Below are 17,345 nucleotides of genomic sequence, written 5' to 3'. Positions count from 1 at the left end.
ATGAATGGTATTGCCACTATGGAAAATTCCTCAAAAAAAAAAAATTTTAAAGAATACCAAATGACCCAGAAATCCATTTCTAGGCATATGAGCCAAGTGTGAGAATGCAAGCCTTTAATCTCACTATGCACGGGACTAACGCAGGAAAGTCAAGTTCTAGGCTAGCTTAGGCTACACAGCAAGATCCTGCCTCAAAATAAACACATTCCCCACCCACTCCACCCCTTTCTCTCTCTCCTTTCTCCGAGGCCTCAAATATTTACATGTTCATTCATAGCAGCCACATTTACAATATCCAAAGGTAGGGCAGCTCAAGTATCTATCAATGAATGAATTCATAAACAAAATATTAAACATATAAAAATGGAGTGGTATTCAGCCTGAAAAGGATGGACATTAGGGACTTAACTCAGTGGTAGAATGCTTGCCTAGCATGGAGACAGTCTTGTTTCTATTCATATCACTGCAGAAAGGAAAGGAGGAAGGAAGGAGTGGGGGAAGACAAGAAGATTCAGACACACCACAATATGAACAAACCTTGAAGACATGACATTAGTGATGATACAGAAAGATAAATATTGAGTGATTCTATTTACATGGCCTCCCCAAAGCAGGCAATCCACAGAGAGAAAGCAGAGTGAAGGTTGCTGAGAGCGTGGGGGCAGACAGTTGTCAGATAAACAGAGCTAGGTGATGAATGGTGGCAAAGGCTACACGACTGCAAATTACTTAATGCCACTGGACATTTAAAATCAGGAGACTTTGTAGTATTTTACCACCAAAGCAAAACCCAATGAACAATAAAAGCACTCTTGTAGCCAAATTCAGTTCTTCAAGGCCAGCTCAAGTCAACCTGGACATCATACCTTAGTGAGGTTCTCAAAACAAGGGTGTGGTGAGCGTTGCTGGGGAAGCAGAGCTGCGGAGAAGGGAAAAACTACCTAGGCACATGGTCTAGAGTCCAGTCACCACCTATGGAAAGAAGAAAAACAACATGCTTTGTAAATGCTTTTAAAGATAAATGTTAAAAGTATGGAAAGAACTTAAGAAAACTAGTAACTAGTAACAAAGTAACAACTATCCCAGCAGAAGTACAACCCTGAGCCTCTAAATTCAAAGCTGGTCCCGCAAAGGCCAAACTTCCAGCCCCAGACCTGCTCCCCTCTACCTGGTCCAGCATGGTGGTGATAATCATTAGGGGAACTTGTACAAAACTTAATTGCCACCAAGAACTGCCTATGTCCTTGCCTGTATCCTGTTACCTTTCCTAAAAGGTTTAAGAGCTTGAATCACTACCAAATTTAATCATATTTCCTTATTAAAGAGTTTTGTTACTCTTGTTGGTTTGTTTTCGTTTTAATAAAACACATCTGTCTAGGGAGTAAAAATGTAGTAGTAATTTCCAACCCCAATAAGCCTGTATTAAAAAACTACACAACAGCCAGGCGTGGTGGCCACGTCTTTAATCCCAGCACTCCGGAGACAGAGGCAGGCGGATTTCTGAGTTCGAGGCCAGCCTGGTCTACAAAGCGAGTTCCAGGACAGCCAGGGCTACACAGAGAAACCCTGTCTCGAAAAACAAAAACAACAACAACAACAAAACTCCACACAATCAAGTTATTATATTTACCTAGACAGAGAATTATCTACCTTGTCTAGATTGGGCAGCTCTAGCACCATACAAACTCATTCCCTTTGCTATTTGTAGTTTCTCCTGGACAGGTAGTTTTGCCCCATCTTGCTTCCTCCTCCACTCCCTCTCCCTCCTCCTCCTCTCTCCACCTGACCCCACTTCCTAAGCCCTCCCGTCCCGCTTTTCTCCTCTGCCCAGTCACATGCTCTAGCCTTTATTTGATCAGTTAAAATGGAGAAAAGGTTCACATGAAATCACCCCAGTGTATGACTGAATGTTCATTTGGGGTGGGGGAAAACCCCTCTTGAGGAAGCAGAATTAACGTCAGAATACAAACAGCATCAAGGCAATCTACAACAGAAAAGGAGGAAAGAAGGATTCATCTCTTTAATTTCTCTTTTGTTTTCTTCCTGGCTGACCTGGAAGTTGCTAAGTAGCCAGGCTGGCCTCAAACTCATAGAGATCCTCCTACCTCTGCCTCTCAAGTACTAGGATTAAAGGTGTGCACCACTATGCCTGCTTATTTCTTTATTTTCTAATTATGCTCTTTCTGCCCTTTGCTGTCTCAAACAACATGAACTAAAAGAAAGTGTAACATGGGGCTGGCAAGATGGCTCAGCGGTTAAGAGCACTGACTGTTCTTCTGACGGTCCCGAGTTCAAATCCCAGCAACCACATGGTGGCTCACAACCATCCGTAACGAGATCTGACTCCCTCTTATAGAGTGTCTGAAGTCAGCTACGATGTACTTAAAAATAATAAATAAATCTTAAAAAAAGAAAAGGAGGGCTGGTGAGATGGCTCAGCAGGTAAGAGCACTGACTGCTCTTCCAAAGGTCATGAGTTCAAATCCAGCAACCATATGGTGGCTCACAACCATCCGTAACGAAATCTGATGCCCTTTTTTGGAGTGTCTGAAGTCAGCTACAATGTACTCACATATTAATAAATAAATAAATCAAAAAAAAAAGAAAAAGAAAATTACTCATCCTTTTTTAAAAAAAGGAAAGAAAAGAAAAAAACTAGACTGATCTACATAGGGCATTTCAGGGCAGGCAAGGCTAAATACTGACTGAGACTCTGTTTCAAAAATACTCATGAAAATGACATGTATGGATACTTCAGAAATAAAATTATATATAAAAAAAAGAAAAAGAAAAGAAAGTGTAACATCAAAATTAGGACAAAAGCCAGAGCTGAGAGCTAAAGAGGTTCAAGTGGATACTGGATCTACTGTCCAGTGGTGAGTAAGTTCTGAATGTACCTGGTTATTTACTCCAAGGGAACCTTAGTGAGAGTCTCTGGTGTGAACAGACAGTCTGGCTACAGAGAAGGGGGTTTCAGACTCAAGGCGTTACTGACCCAGGCTGGCTGTTTCCCCCAAATCACTAAAATCATAGACTCTGGGTTTGGGTTTGATGTAAGAACTCTCCCCTCACCGTACAAGAAACTTCGCAGTAGGTGAACCACAACTAGCACTCAAAGCTCTCAGGCTCCTTCCTGCTTCCAAAACCAAGAGGCCCTTGTACTAAAAGCTCTGAAGCGTCTAGTCATTTTTCCCACTTCCCAACTTGGCAGAAATTTTCCTTCAACTTGGTAATGGGACATTAACTATAGCTCTTGTCATAATTATGACACACCTTAGTGTTGTAAGACCACGATTAGAAAACATTGTTCTAGTATATCTTTCTAGATTAGAGGCTTTTTTTTCCCCAACATCAGAAACACAAAAGTCTGTCAGAGATTCCAGGAACTCATTACGTGTAAGCCACTCTACAGATAAAGAAACAGAGGTCCAGAGGTAAGGAAATCAGATCAGAAAAGGTAGACAAATTGAAAAAAATTTGTTACCTGAAAGGTTTCCAGCACACCTGACAGGATCACAAGACCCCAACCTAAGGCCTTCCATCCCAGGGCTTACAGTGCCTGCTCACACTGACCACCAGGGCTCTATCCAGTGTACTCACACTGACCACTGGATCTCTAGTCAGTACTAAGGGCTTATCTAACCCTTAGTCAGTAATTCTTGCCCTGGATGAACTCCTGACTCCAGCTCTCAGACCAATTGTGTCATAGTCTCTAAGGACTGCACTCGTACCTTCCTGTCTTTTTTTTTTCTCCATGCTGATCACCCTCTCCTCAGACCCTTGCACAGCCAGTTCTCGCCATCAGATAGCTTTCATCAGGAAGATTTCTCAGATTTCCTTATATTTTACTTCAAGACAGTTTCTCTTTAATGGCCCAGGCTGATCTCCATTCCTTCTGCCTCACCCTCCTGAGTGTTATGCTTGGCTTCTCATTCATCCATCCACTATCCATCTAATTTCACTGTGTGTGTGTGTGTGTGAGAGAGAGAGAGAGAGAGAGAGAGAGAGAGAGAGAGAGAGAGAGAGGAGAAGAGAAGGAGGGAGGGAGAGAGGGAGGGAGGGAGGGAGGGAGAGAGAGAGGGAGGGAGGGAGGGAGGGAGAGAGGGAGGGAGGGAGAGAGAGAGAATAAGCAGAGGTCTGAGTAGGATATCTGGGAGTCAGCTCTCCCCCTCTACCATGTGGGTTCCAGGAATGAAACTCGGCTTGTCTGCAAGCCTCCTTACCCACTGACCCATCTCACCAGTCCTAACTTCTCTATTTTAAAAATGAAACCTGATGGGCAGTGGTAGCACATACCTTTAGTCCCAGCACTCAAGGAGACAGAGGCAGGCACATCTCTGAGTTTGACACCAGCCTGTCTACAGAGCAGAGACCCAAGACAACACAAAGAAACCCTGTCTCAAAAAACCATTAATTAATTAAAATAAGAAACTGAGGGACTGGAGAGATGGCTCAGTGATTAAGAGCACTGGCTGATCTCCCAGAGGATCCAAATACAAGCACCCACATTACAGCTTACAACCATCTATGACTCCAATTCTAGGAGATCCAATCCCGTCTTCTGGCCTCTGCAGGCATCAGACTCATATACAGTGCATAAACATATACACAGGCAAAATGTCCATTAAATAAAATAACAAAAAGAGAAACCCAAAGCTGGAGATGTAGCTCAGTAGTATGGACTTTGCCTAGTATGTGGGAGACCCTACATATAATACCAAGAATCAAAGACAGAAATCTGTCACTTTAAAGCCACCTTCCCACCTAGTTTATTTTCCTTTTTATACTTTCTTGCTACCTCTCATATTCAGTACTTTCTTGTTTATTAGTGGTAAGTCCCTCAATTCCTAGGAAATAAGCTCTATAAAGGGAAGATTTTAATCATGTTCTCTGCTATAATCCCAGTGCTTAGAATAGTGCCTGGTATACAGCCAATCTGCACATCAGAACCACCATCCTCAAACCATGACTTGCACCCAGGAGCCTGAGGCAGGGGGCCTTCCAAATTTGAAAGCAGCCTGCAATGCAGAGACTCTATCTTAAAAAAAAAAAAAAAAAAAAAAAAAAAAAAAAAATGGGCTTGGGAGTCAGATAATCTGTCCTGAGAAACAGAGCCATAGAGACAGAAGATGAAGCTGAAAGGAGGTGATGGAACAAATGGATTTCAGATAGCACCCTAGCATACCTAGAGCCACAAGATAAAGGATTGCTCCACCAGACAAGAAACTGCTCTCAGCAGACCAGAAAGCACAAACAGGCTCGTCTCTGGGGTAACACTCAGAGAAGAGACCACCGAGAATGTGACCCCTACTTACCAGCACCCATCCACCTAAGACCGCCTCTGCTTCCTACTTCCTCTTCACACTTCAACTGCTTCCAAAACTTGCTTGACACCACAGAGATGTTGAAGGTTGGGGCACTAAGAGCCTTTGTCAGAGGCTATGCTGCAGACATCACCCTGGCATCATCAAGTCTCAGTGATACCATTTGTTCCCTCCCAAGGCTGCCTTCTGACCTGTTGTCTCACTCCTGACCACCTCTGGTCTTTCCCTATGTCATCACTTTGTGTGACTTTGAGACTAACTCCCCTCAAAACTATTTCATCACGTGATTTACTAAGCTCAAACAAAACAAACCTAAAGTACTTCCTTTCTGCCTATCACCTCAGATTTCACCAAGGGGAGGCTTTCCAGAATTAGACCTAGACCAAGTTCTCTGATCTGCTATTGCAGCAGCTGCTGCTTTATCTCCTCAGAACACCTAGCCACTGCCTTCCCTGTTACATCACTAGTAAGAGACAAGACTGGAGACTATCAAGATTAACCATGTCCAACGTCTACTCCTACCAAAGGATCTCACTCTCCTCAGAGCATCCTTCTTCCTTTTTATCTTCCAGCTTCCAACTCTACTCCACCCCCATCTACATCATATGTACACTACATACATGTGCACATACATTCATTCATTCTTCAAAAATAACGCCAGCTGTGGTATTTATGAGAGTAATTCTAACACCCAGGAGACAAGGCAAGAAGGCTCAGTAAGCTTGAGGAAAGAGACACTGGTTCATGACCAGGGAATCAGAAAGCCTTTCTCAACTGTAGTTCCTACTCCCAGAACAGAAATTGGAGGGACTATATCCTCAGTTCTGAAACAAAGAGAAGAGCAGTGTAGATAAGGAGAAGAGGTTTTGGGCAAATGAGCAAACAGAAAAGTCCTGCAGCAGGAGCAGAGGGAATGGATAAACAGGAGGTAGATGAAGAAAGGTCACTGCAAAGACTTCTGCTTTTAACATTTATTTGATTTTTAATTATGTGTATGTGTAGGTGTCTGTGTGTAGGTAGGTGCACATGTGTACCTGAGGAAGCCAGAAAAGGTATCATATGGTCTGGAGATGGAGTTATAAGTGTTTGTGAGCCACCCACCACAGGTGCTGGTCCTCTGCAAGAGCAATAAGCACTCTTAACCACTGAACCAACCTCCAGCCCCTGGGACTTGGGGCAAGGGATGATACAGCCTATATTTTATGAGAGATCTGTTTTCTCCTTAAATAATTCTCAAATCCTTTTAACTGAAAATTTATTAAAGGGGGAGTGGGGTAGGAAAATAATCAAATTCCACCTCTATTCAAAAGCCTTCATATCCATATCAAATACACTTTACCCTTTCACCCAGATAATAGAGTACCAGATGGGCCTGGTATCAGAAAAAAAGGTGGCTTAAAAGCCTAGGATGATAGCCAGGCGTGGTGGCACACGCCTTTAATCCCAGCACTCGGGAGGCAGAGGCAGGTGGATTTCTGAGTTTGAGGCCAGCCTGGTCTACAAAGTGAGCTCCAGGACAGCCAGGGCTATAAAGAAAAACCCTGTCTCGAAAAACCAAAAAAAAAAAAAAAAGCCTGGGATGGTGAGGCAGTGCTGGGGCACACCTTTAATCCCAGAATTTGAAAGTCAGAGGCAGGTGGATCTGTGAGTTTGAGGTCAGCCTGGTCTACAGAGCTAGTTCCAAGACTGCCAGGCTGCAAAGAGAAACCTTGTCTCACAAAACAAACAAACAAGCAAACAAAAACCTCGGGACTACAACATCTGATAGCCATGAAAGTTTCTAGCCAAGTATAGTAGTAGCCTTATTCACTATATTAGGCACTCACTATGTGCCAGACTTCAAAACAGACTGTTCCTGTCCATGTTCGCGAAACTATAATCCTAACACTTGAAGGTAGAAGCAGCAGAAAATTATGGAATTCAAGGCCAACCTCAGCTACATAGAAAGTTCAAGGCTAATCTGCACTACAGGAGACCCTATCTCAAACACCAATATCAAAAAGTTTCTTTTAGGGGCCAGAAGATGGCTCAGTAGATGAGCGCACTGACTGCTATTCTAGAGAATCCAGGTTCAATGACCAGATCTCACTCGGCAGCTCATAACCATCTGAATCCAGTCCCACCTTACCCCACCCCTGGGTGGGGGTGGGGGTGGATCTAATACCCCCTTTTGGCACTACATGCATGTAGGGCAGTGCCGGCAAAACACCCATAAAAAAATTAAGAAGGGGAGAAAAAAGCTGGGCAGTGGTGGCACACTCCTTTAATCCCAGCACTCAGAAGGCAGAGGCCAGCAGATCTCTACAGAGAAAATTCCAGGATAGCAGGGCTACACAGAGGAACCCTGTCTGGAAACAACAAAACAGAAAGGAGGAGGAATTTTAAAAAGCTTTCCTTTGCTACCCTCAATTCTCTCCTGCCACACAAGCATGTCTCACCTCAGCTTTCTTGCCCCCAGTGACTGCCCAAGTCCTAGGCTTTCCCTCAGATTATTTTCTGGTAATTAATTAGTGCTTTAATGATAAACTACTAGAAGTATAACCTTTCCCAGGAGGCGTAAATAATTTTTAAATCCTTTCTAGGTTAGAAATGCAAAAGTGTAATGTTTTGGCTCTTGTTTTGTGGGTAGGGCTCCCTCTCAAAGAGGGCAGGGTCAGTGGAGACAGGTGACTGAGTATGTAGCTCAGTGACAGAGTGCCAGTCTAATGTCCAAACAGCCGTGGGTTAAATCCCAGCACCAAAACCAATTAAAGTTGGGTGTGGTGGGGGAGCAAGTCATGAAAAATGAAATTATAACTGCCACCATTTCCTTCCAAATGGTGTCACTCTATTTTGGGTGCCAGAGATGTTCCCTAGAGGTAGCCCCAGTCACCTCAAATGAGTAGCACATAACTACCAACTTCAGAAAGAAAAGCCCACTCAAGAAACTTCTGGTCTAGAAATAAAGTGCTCTGTAACTGCCTGCAGTGAGAATGCTCCTGACAGTGAAGTTCACCTCACGTGATTCTTTATGTCCTTCGAAACACAGTGCTCCGGGCTGGGCCATCAGTGACCCTTTCACACTTGACTGCACACTGCCTAGCAATGATGTGCAGGTGCAAAGAAAGCTATATAGGACTTTAAATGCAAGTAAAATATTCTTGTGCTAGGGATGATGGCTCGCCCTAGGATCGGGGAGGCCAAGGCACAAGGACTCTGAATTCAAGGACTGCCAGAGTTGCACTGGGGCTACATGGTGGAACTTGGTCTCAAACCAAATAAACAAGGAGCTGGACATGTGATGTGTGCATATAGTGCCAGCATAGAGGCAAGAGAGTCAAATATTCAAGGCAGGCATATACTACAGAGAGATTTGAGGCCAGCCCAGGCTACATGAGACCCTGTCTCAAAAAATGAATGAATGAATGAATGAATGAATAAACAAACAAACAAACAAATAAATAAATAAATAAAATAAAAAACTAACCAGGCATTCTGGTACAAGTTTGTAATCCCAGCACAAAGAGGCAGAGGCAGACTGATCTGGATCTCTTATGAGTTTGAGGCCAGCCTGGTCTACATAGCAAGTTCCAGGCCAGCCAGGACTATATAGATTGACTCTGTCTCAAAAACAAAACAAGCCGGGCGGTGGTGGCGCACGCCTTTAGTCCCAGCACTCGGGAGGCAGAGGCAGGCGGATTTCTTGAGTTTGAGGCCAGCCTGGTCTACAAAGTGAGTTCCAGAACAGCCAGGGCTACACAGAGAAACCCTGTTTCGAAAAACCAAAAAACAAAACAAAACAAAACAAAACCACACACACACACAAGGCTAAGACAGAGAGCCCTTCCAGAACAACCTAAAGAGCTGCTTGGTGCCCACTTCTAGGCTTCTCTCTCCTCTGGAGTGACAAAGCTGGGGTTGTATTTATCTTCTAAATGATTGCTACCATCTCATTTTGCCCTTTGCCTTTATAAACTGAATTGGCAAAAAGGAGAATGTTGTAAACTTCAGCAAATAGGGTACAAACATGAAGCCACAACCACCTCCACGGGCTCCCCACTCAGATAATAGTGTGGGTAACATATTCCTGCCTCCAAAACACAAACAGGAGACAGTCCTACCTCACTCAAAGGGTCTAAAAGCCTCCAGAAAGGCAAAAATCCTAGGAATGCACACTAAACTTACACACAGACCTAATTCTCTTCCTTTGCAGTCTCTTACATTCCAAGACTCTGTACCCTCAAGACTTCTGCCACCTTCCATGTGGATGTGTGGAAAGGAGAGCGAGCCCAGGAGCCTGAACAGAAGACAGCCCAGGCCACATCAGAAACAAACTGGTTTCTTTAGAAGCTTTCATAAGAAAGCACTCAGCCAGGGGTGGTAGTGCACTCAGGAGGCAGAGGCAGGTGGATCACTTGAGTTCCAGGCCAGCCTGATCTACAGGCTTCCACGAGGTAACTGTGCATGGTGATGCCTGCCTGTAATTCTAACAGTAGTGGGGGTGGAGGGGGGGTGGGATTTTAGAGTTCCAGGTTAATCTGTAATCCCAGGACTCAAGAAGCTGAAGCAGAATGATTTTGAGTTGAGGCTACACTAGACTACAAGATCTTCCACCACCACCTCCATGAGCCTTCCAAAAGAAACCCAAGTTAGGCTCACACTCTATTCACTATACCAGGCTCTCTGGATTCAAGGACTATTTCAATCAGAGGTGCTCGACTACTGACTGACAAGGCAAGCCATCTCAATGCACATCTAAAAGCATTGCCCTTCAGGCAGCCCAAAAGATGCAGTCAATTCCAACAAATTCAACATCATACTTCTTTTATAAGGACACAGCTCAGTTTTAGTTTCTGCTACACAACCTTCAGTGTTTGTCTCCAAAATTAAAGTAGACCTATTGAATACTTATTATTTTTATGAAGATAAGATTTTAAAGCCTTTATAAAATTCAAATGATAGGGAAAAAATACAAAGCATAAAATTGAAAAACTACACACTCTACTCAGAGGCAACACCTCATAGACAACTGTTGGGGGCGGGAACCACCAGCAAGTTAGGCTTGGTGCAGTCCTTGTCTTCTTTGGATGAATATTTTTTTGTGAAAGATCCTGTGGACTACTCAAAAAATTTTTCAGTTAAAAAAGGCTGGGCAGCTAGGGCTATGTAGAGATACTCTTCCTCAAAAAATTAAAATAAAATTCAGCAAACATTTTAAAGTTTCAGATTCTTTCAGGCGCCCCAATAACTCTGGAGGCTTTAAAACTAAACATAGGCTAAAGCCATGTGGACTTCACACACATATTGACTTGAGACAGGGAATCACTTGGCTCCTAGCCATGTGCACACATATCCACTCCTCTTCATTCAACCTTGTGAATCTTTACACAGCCACAAACAGACATTACATCCTGTCTTGTCTACTGGAGTATGTAATCAGAATGAGGGTGACCATTACCTCTTGATAGAAACACCTGCAGATTCTGAAACGCAGATGGTAAAGGACTTAGCTAAAGTCACACAGTAGGATAATCCAAACAGTGATGGCAACATCAAACTTGAAACTCAGTCATTTACTCATCTGGGATGCATAAAACTATGCATTGGATAAATTAGATCAAAACAGGTTTTTCTTTCTTTCTTTCTTCCTTTTTTTTTTTTTTGTTTTTTTGTTTTGTTTTGTTTTGTTTTGTCTTTCGAGACAGGGTTTGTCTGTATAGCCCTGGCTGTCCTGGAACTCACTTTGTAGACCAGGCTAGCCTCCAACTCAGAAATCCACCTGCCTCTGCCTCCCAAGTGCTGGGACTAAAGGCGTGCGCCGCCACCACCACCACCCGGCCAAAGTATGCTTTTCTACTGTCAAAAGCAAATTTGTCTGAAAAAAGAAAAACCTTTCTTTACCATTCAGAATGTTCCTATTTTTATTAAAAAAAAAAAAAAAAAAAAGGAAAGTTAAACAAACATGCATACAAAATAGAGATGTAGATAAAATATCTAATGCAAATATCAAAAGGGCTGGGAAATGAAACTCAGTGGTAAAGCATTTGTTTATCATACATATAGGATCTAGGTTCAATCCACAGCACAGCAAATAACAACAAACAAATATCAAATAATAAACTGGGTGTGGTGGCCCAAGCCTGTAATTCTAGCACTTGAGCATTTGGGAGGCAGGAGAATTAGTTCAAGGCTAGCCTGGTCTACAAAGTAAGTTCCAGGACAGTCAGGGGTACACAGAAAAACTTCTTGAAAAAAGCTAATTAAAAAACAGATAATAGACAGATAGAAGTTAGATAGTTCTGAATATAGGATTTATCAGCAAGCTTAATTTCCCTTGTATTCTTTTTTACATGTATATTTAACTTTAGAGACTTTTTTAACAAAGATTTCATTTTAAGCAAGTGTGATGTATGTATGGTCATATGCCTAAGTGTAGGTGTGTGCACCTGAGTTCAGGTACCTGGAAGAGCCCATCAGAGCCTGCTGAAGCTGGATGCAGGTGCTGTCTCCTCGTCTCATATGGACAAGTAAACTGAACTCAGGGCCTCCACTAAAACAGTAAGTGTTAACTGCTGAGCCCTCTCTGCAGCTCCAATTTTTACAGTTTTAAAAAGAAAAAAGTTCTACAGCCTTTGTTACTTCCTGAACAACTCCAACGAATATGCCCATACTGCTACATAGCCCCAACTACCCACCATGCAGAGCCTGCATATACTTTCTGTTAGCCTAGTTAGAAGAACCTCTCTCAGCGTATTTCCTCTCTTTCTAAAATTTAATTATTTATTTTTCTTTTTTTGTCTAAGAAAAGATCTCTCATGTCAGCTAGGACAGCCTCAAACTTAGTATAACCCAGAACTTGTCAATATTTCATTTTTTTAAAGTTATTCTTCCTCTTTCTTAAGTTTCATAAGTATAGGATCCCATCCAAATACTACAGCACTGTTCACTCTATCAATAATTATTATCAACTATATAGAACAGTGCTTGAAGGAGGGCTAACAGAGAAAGATGGTTCATGTCCATGAAGCCTGAGAAAAGCAAACGGGAATTGAGGAGAGAGTTTATTAGCTGCCCCAGCCCCGAGCAGAAAGGGGAAGCGAGCTGGGAACGCTGGCCAGAGGACAGAAACATCTGTCACTCTACAGTTCCATTTTCATGGTCAGTGAGGAGTTTAGTTTACTCACCAGTCTCCTCCACGTTTTCTTAATGAGTCAGTCTCCCTGACTTGAATCAGCTGAAAATCTTACTAAACTCAAGTTCTGGTCTCAAAGCTAGAACAGATACTGAAGTCCAGGGTTCCGAAAAGACAAAGCTGCCCCAGGCTGACAGAGCTCCTTGCTCTCCAGCTACAATACCAATCATGAAATGCATGTACTGTATCTAATATTCTCTGACACTTCACCATAGCTTGCAAATAAAATACAAACTTCTTAACCTGTCTCTCATATAGGCCTGTTTCCCAGCCTTATCTCCGCGCAATGAGGTCTCTATAGCTGCATGCTTTCATGTTCAGGGTTCTTTTCCTAGAATGTCCTTCACAATCTTACTAACCTGAAAAACTCTTATTCCTCCTCCAAAACCCAGTTCAGAAGTCACCTCTTCTGTGAAGCCTTCTCTTTCCCTCCCACCCGCCGGCATTTTTAGAACCTCCTATATCCCAGGCTGGCTTCAAACGCTGAGCTACTGATCTTCCTTCCTCTACCCTCCAGGTGCTAGTATTACAGGCCTGGACTACCACAATTTGTTCCCAATAGCTCATTAACCACCACTGTATCAGAGAATTTAAGCAGAAATTCTAATTCACTGTTAAAATAATTGACTTTTCTTAGCTACTCTACTGAAAAGTAAATAGTGTCTAACAGTTGTCACCTTGTAAGTTCTAACATAGCATCAGAACAGAGTGAAAGTCAGTGTTAAATGACTGATCTCGGCGGTTAAGAGTACTGAGTTCAACTCTCAGCAACCACATGGTGGCTCACAACCGTCCGTAATGAGATCAGATGCCCTCTTGTGCTATGTCTGAAGACACCAACAATATACTCATATACATACAATAAATAAACCTTTTTAAAAAATCCTAACTAAAGTAGGTTTTAAAACAATAATTGATCTTATGGAGCACAGCATTGGCATCAAGAGAAAAAGGAGCTCGTTACACAAAATTCACTTATCACAAGGTGTGACGTGGCGGTGCTCAACTTTAATCACAGCACTTGGGAGGCAGAGGCCAGCCATACACCAAGGAACCCTGTCTCGAAACAAAACAAAACTGATTTATCTATTTAATCTTTTCCAATATAGCTAAGAATTGGTATTTTATGAGTTATGGGAACTAATATTTGAACAAGTGCATTCTATAGCTCAACTTGATCTGCATAACTCTATGAAATACATACTTGCACTGAAGATGAAGAAACTGGGGCATAGGAAGGTTAGATGGCTTAAGCCTATAGTTAACAAGTGTCAGGAGTAAAGTGGAAAGTCCTGGTGTTGGAGATGGCTCAGTGGGTAAGAGCACTGACTGCTCTTCCAAAGGACCCCGGTTTAATTCCTAGCACCCACATTGCAGCTCACAACATATCTTTTAACTTCAAGATTTGACATCTTCACACAGACATACACACAAATAAAACACTAGTGCACCTAAAATAAAAATAAATTTTAAAAGAAGTAAAGTCCTGTAGTGTGACTCCAAAGCCAGAGAGCACTGGAATCAGGTGGGCCAGGTTTAAATTCAGCCATGTTACAATTGCACGGTGGACAAAGCACCTCACCCTCTGAGCTTGTTTCCTAGTAAAATGGACATGAGAACCTTGTCTCCTAGGGTGTAGAGTAGTAAGGTAATATACACAAAAACCATTCCCATGGGTTCTCCCACACAGCAGACACTCAGAAATGCTACCTCATTTTCCCTTCCTAAAAGCTGTAAAGACCTTACAGAGGACAGGATGTCCCCTATACTTGAGCTGTTAAACAGAGAAGAAATCCTTGCCTTATCTAAGTCAGAACAGAGCTGGGGCCAGGGGCCTTATAAAATGCAAATACTCCTAATTACCCTAAGCTACAATTCAAACTAAAGAGGGAAAATGTCCCCCCTACACCACAGGCCTGGGTGATCAGACAGGCCCAGCTCTCCACAGACCTTTATCTCCCCTCTCCCCTCTCTTTCTTCCTCTAGCCTCACGAACCTCTTTCACTTCCTCCAAGTTGCCAAACTGAGTGCTGCTCCCCACATGGTTAACGCTTAAGCCTTCTTTGGGTCATATGGTGCTTCTTCAGGGAAGGCTTCCCTGAGCCCCCAATTCAAATTATTCTCTTTCCTCATCTTTTTCCCCCTTGAACTCATCAGAGTTTATAAATTTGATGTTGCCATTTCCTTCAGAGTATTGTTCTAAAAACTACTCTGGGGCTAGGACTCAGAGGAGAGGCAGAGTCTGTGCTTAGCAAGACTCTTACTAAGGCTGGACTGATTTCCCCCACTGCAAAAACAAACCACCAACCTGCAGCACACACACACACACACACACACACAGAGAGAGAGAGAGAGAGAGAGAGAGAGAGAGAGAGCTGGCTCACACATAGAGCCCTTCTTAGGGCCTCTGCCATTGTAATATTAACTAAATCCTCACTGAGCCTAAGAGTGATGGTTATCCCAGCATTCAAGAGGCTGAGGCAGGAAGATCTAGATAGGCCAGTCAGGAAGACATAGTTAAACTGTATATACAAAGAATAAAACAAAAAACTGCCACCTCCCTTTGCCTCAGATTCAACTCTCTTTCTTTTCCTCTTCCCTGTTAGTATCTGGTTCTTTGTAACACACTCCGTGTTTACTAGACCCTGTCCTTACTGTCTTCCCACATGTTAGAAGGAAAGCTGTACAAGGACAGTTAGTTTTCATTGCTCGCCACATGGAAAACATGTATTTGTTGACAAATATTTTCTTATTTCTGGACTTTGTCTCTAGGTCAAGATCTCCCACACTAAAGTGGAGGTATCTTTCTGGTTGACACAGTATCTCCAAAACCTAGTTCTGTCATGGCGCATACTACAAATACTCAGAAAAAAAAATGTTTTCAGTTAGGCATGGTTGCCTGAAGTCCCAACTACGGGGGAGGTTTAAGACCGGAGCTTGGTGGCCAACCTGGTTAAAAGTGGAGATGGGGGGAGGGGTAATGAACCAAAGCCATCTTCAGTGGAGCTGTAGAAATGGTCCAAAAAAAAAAAAAAAAAAAAAAAAGCACCAGGCTCCTTTCTCTTTCCCACTGTAATGTACCTGTCAGTTTAGCAAATAGACTTCTGAAGTCCCACTCAGCACCCATCAGGCCAAGCACATTGTGTGCTCAGCCGGTGTACACCTGACACAATCACACTCTAGCTCCTACACGAGCACAGGCCACGGGCAAACCCTGGTCCAAACCCATTTTACCCACCCGAATCCCACTCTCCTAAAGCAGAAACTATCTAGGCTTGTCCTGGCTACAAAGCATGCTCCCTGGGTGGGCCTGTAGGTTGTTTCAACCCTGGACTTTTAATGTCACCTCTGGTCTGCTCGTAAAAATAGTTAAAAAAAAAAAAAAATACCTGACCACCTCCAATAATCTTAGGTTCTCAAGAGCAGGCATACCTAAGGTCATACGGACCCCTCCCCCTCACAAAAGCTGCTTCAAGGCCAGGAGGCCATCTGTCCAGCAGACGCTCTCCTGTCCTCCCCCTCCCCGGGTCACACGGAGCCTTTCCCCACTAGCCCCTCGGTTGGCAGGAAGAGACCCCGCAGAGAAATCAGTTCAAGCCTGATCAACAGGCCTGGTCACCCCCCCCTAAGCACCCCAACTCTGGAGGAGGAAGACTTGTCTGCCCCGGGAGAAGGAACCCCCGGGGTCAGAACTTGGGCGAGGCTGAGGGGGAGACTGAGGGGCGCCGAGGAGGGCCGATGTTCTAAGTGTCTGCCCAGTGACGGCGCCAGGTCCTCGCGCGGCGGGGACCGTGGAGCTGACAGGGCGTCCCAGCCTGGTGAAGTGCACCGTTATCCCTGCCTGGGCCGGGGGCTCGGCGGGCGGCCGCCTGTCGCGCGCGGGACGACAGCGGAGTGCCCGGGCCGCCCCGATCGGCGGGCGGCGGCGGCGGAAGGGGTCCGGGCCGGGGGCGGGGTAGGGTGGTGGCCAGGGCCCGCCTGGCGGCGATCGGGGGAAGTGGCTGCCGCCTGGGGCGGCGGGCAGGGTCCACCAGGCTGCAGGGCCGGGCCGCGGCGCGGGCAGAGCCCGCTCCTCTCAGACTCCCCTGCCCGAGCTGGAGCGGCCCGGATGGTGGCCTCGCCCCGTCCAGGCGGCGGGGGGCGCTTACCTGGCGGCGGCGGCGGCGGCGGCAGCGACAGGCCCCGGGCTCGGCCGCGCGCGTCCCCAGCGCCGGCTGCGGGAGCCACAACATGGCGACGGCGGTGGCGGGCGGGGCTGCGGCTCCGGGGGCGGAGCGGGGGCGGGAGCCGGGCTGGCGGCGGGACCTGGCTGAGGCCGCGGGTGGGAAGGGCGGGCGGAAGGCGACTCGGGCCTGGGCACCGGCCAGGGCGGTGCGGCTATAGAGCTGCCCCGGCCCGGCCCGGCCCGGCCTGGCCTGGCCCGGCCCCGCGCCTTCCGCCTCCCTCCCGCCTCAGGCTGGTGCGACCCTGGCTACGCTGACTCCGGGGAGGGGCGGGGCGAGGACGGCGCAGGCAGGACCGGGACTCCGACCTGGGCTGGCTCCCGCCGCCCTTGGCGCGGCCTCTCCCGGCCACCTGGGCCCGGGAAGCTCGGACGCGCCTCTGAGGCCTCGGTGCGGCCCAGGCCGCCTGCCGGAGGGACGCGTTGTACCTTCGCGGCTATGGGCCGACCGGACGCCGAGCGCCTCAAGAGCTCGGAAGAAGTCGTCTTCGCGGAGAGCTGGGCGAGTCGGGCCTAGGCAGCACTGCTAAGTGAAAGGAAGCAGGAGGGCAGTGGGCCTGGGCACTCAGGTGCGCCTTAAATGGCTACTCGTCGCAGGATGGAAGGACATGCTTGCGGGCGCGGGGCG

General features: G+C 45.5%; 1 protein-coding gene across 1 annotated transcript in view; it reads right to left on the bottom strand.

Moving 5' to 3' along the window:
* Zfp592 (zinc finger protein 592) overlaps positions 1-16,722 on the bottom strand; it is a 51,479-nt gene extending 34,757 nt beyond the window's left edge. Inside the window, exons 1-2 of the mRNA NM_178707.4 lie at positions 16,644-16,722; positions 867-972 (exon numbers count right to left, since the gene is read on the bottom strand). The gene's annotated coding sequence lies outside the window, so the exon portion shown is untranslated. The remainder of the gene's footprint in view (positions 1-866; positions 973-16,643) is intronic.
* Between the last annotated feature and the right edge of the window lie 623 nt (positions 16,723-17,345).

This window comes from Mus musculus, chromosome 7 (genome assembly GCF_000001635.26).
Source record: "Mus musculus strain C57BL/6J chromosome 7, GRCm38.p6 C57BL/6J".
NCBI lineage: Eukaryota > Metazoa > Chordata > Mammalia > Rodentia > Muridae > Mus > Mus musculus.
This window is presented reverse-complemented; position numbering and strand designations above follow the sequence as displayed.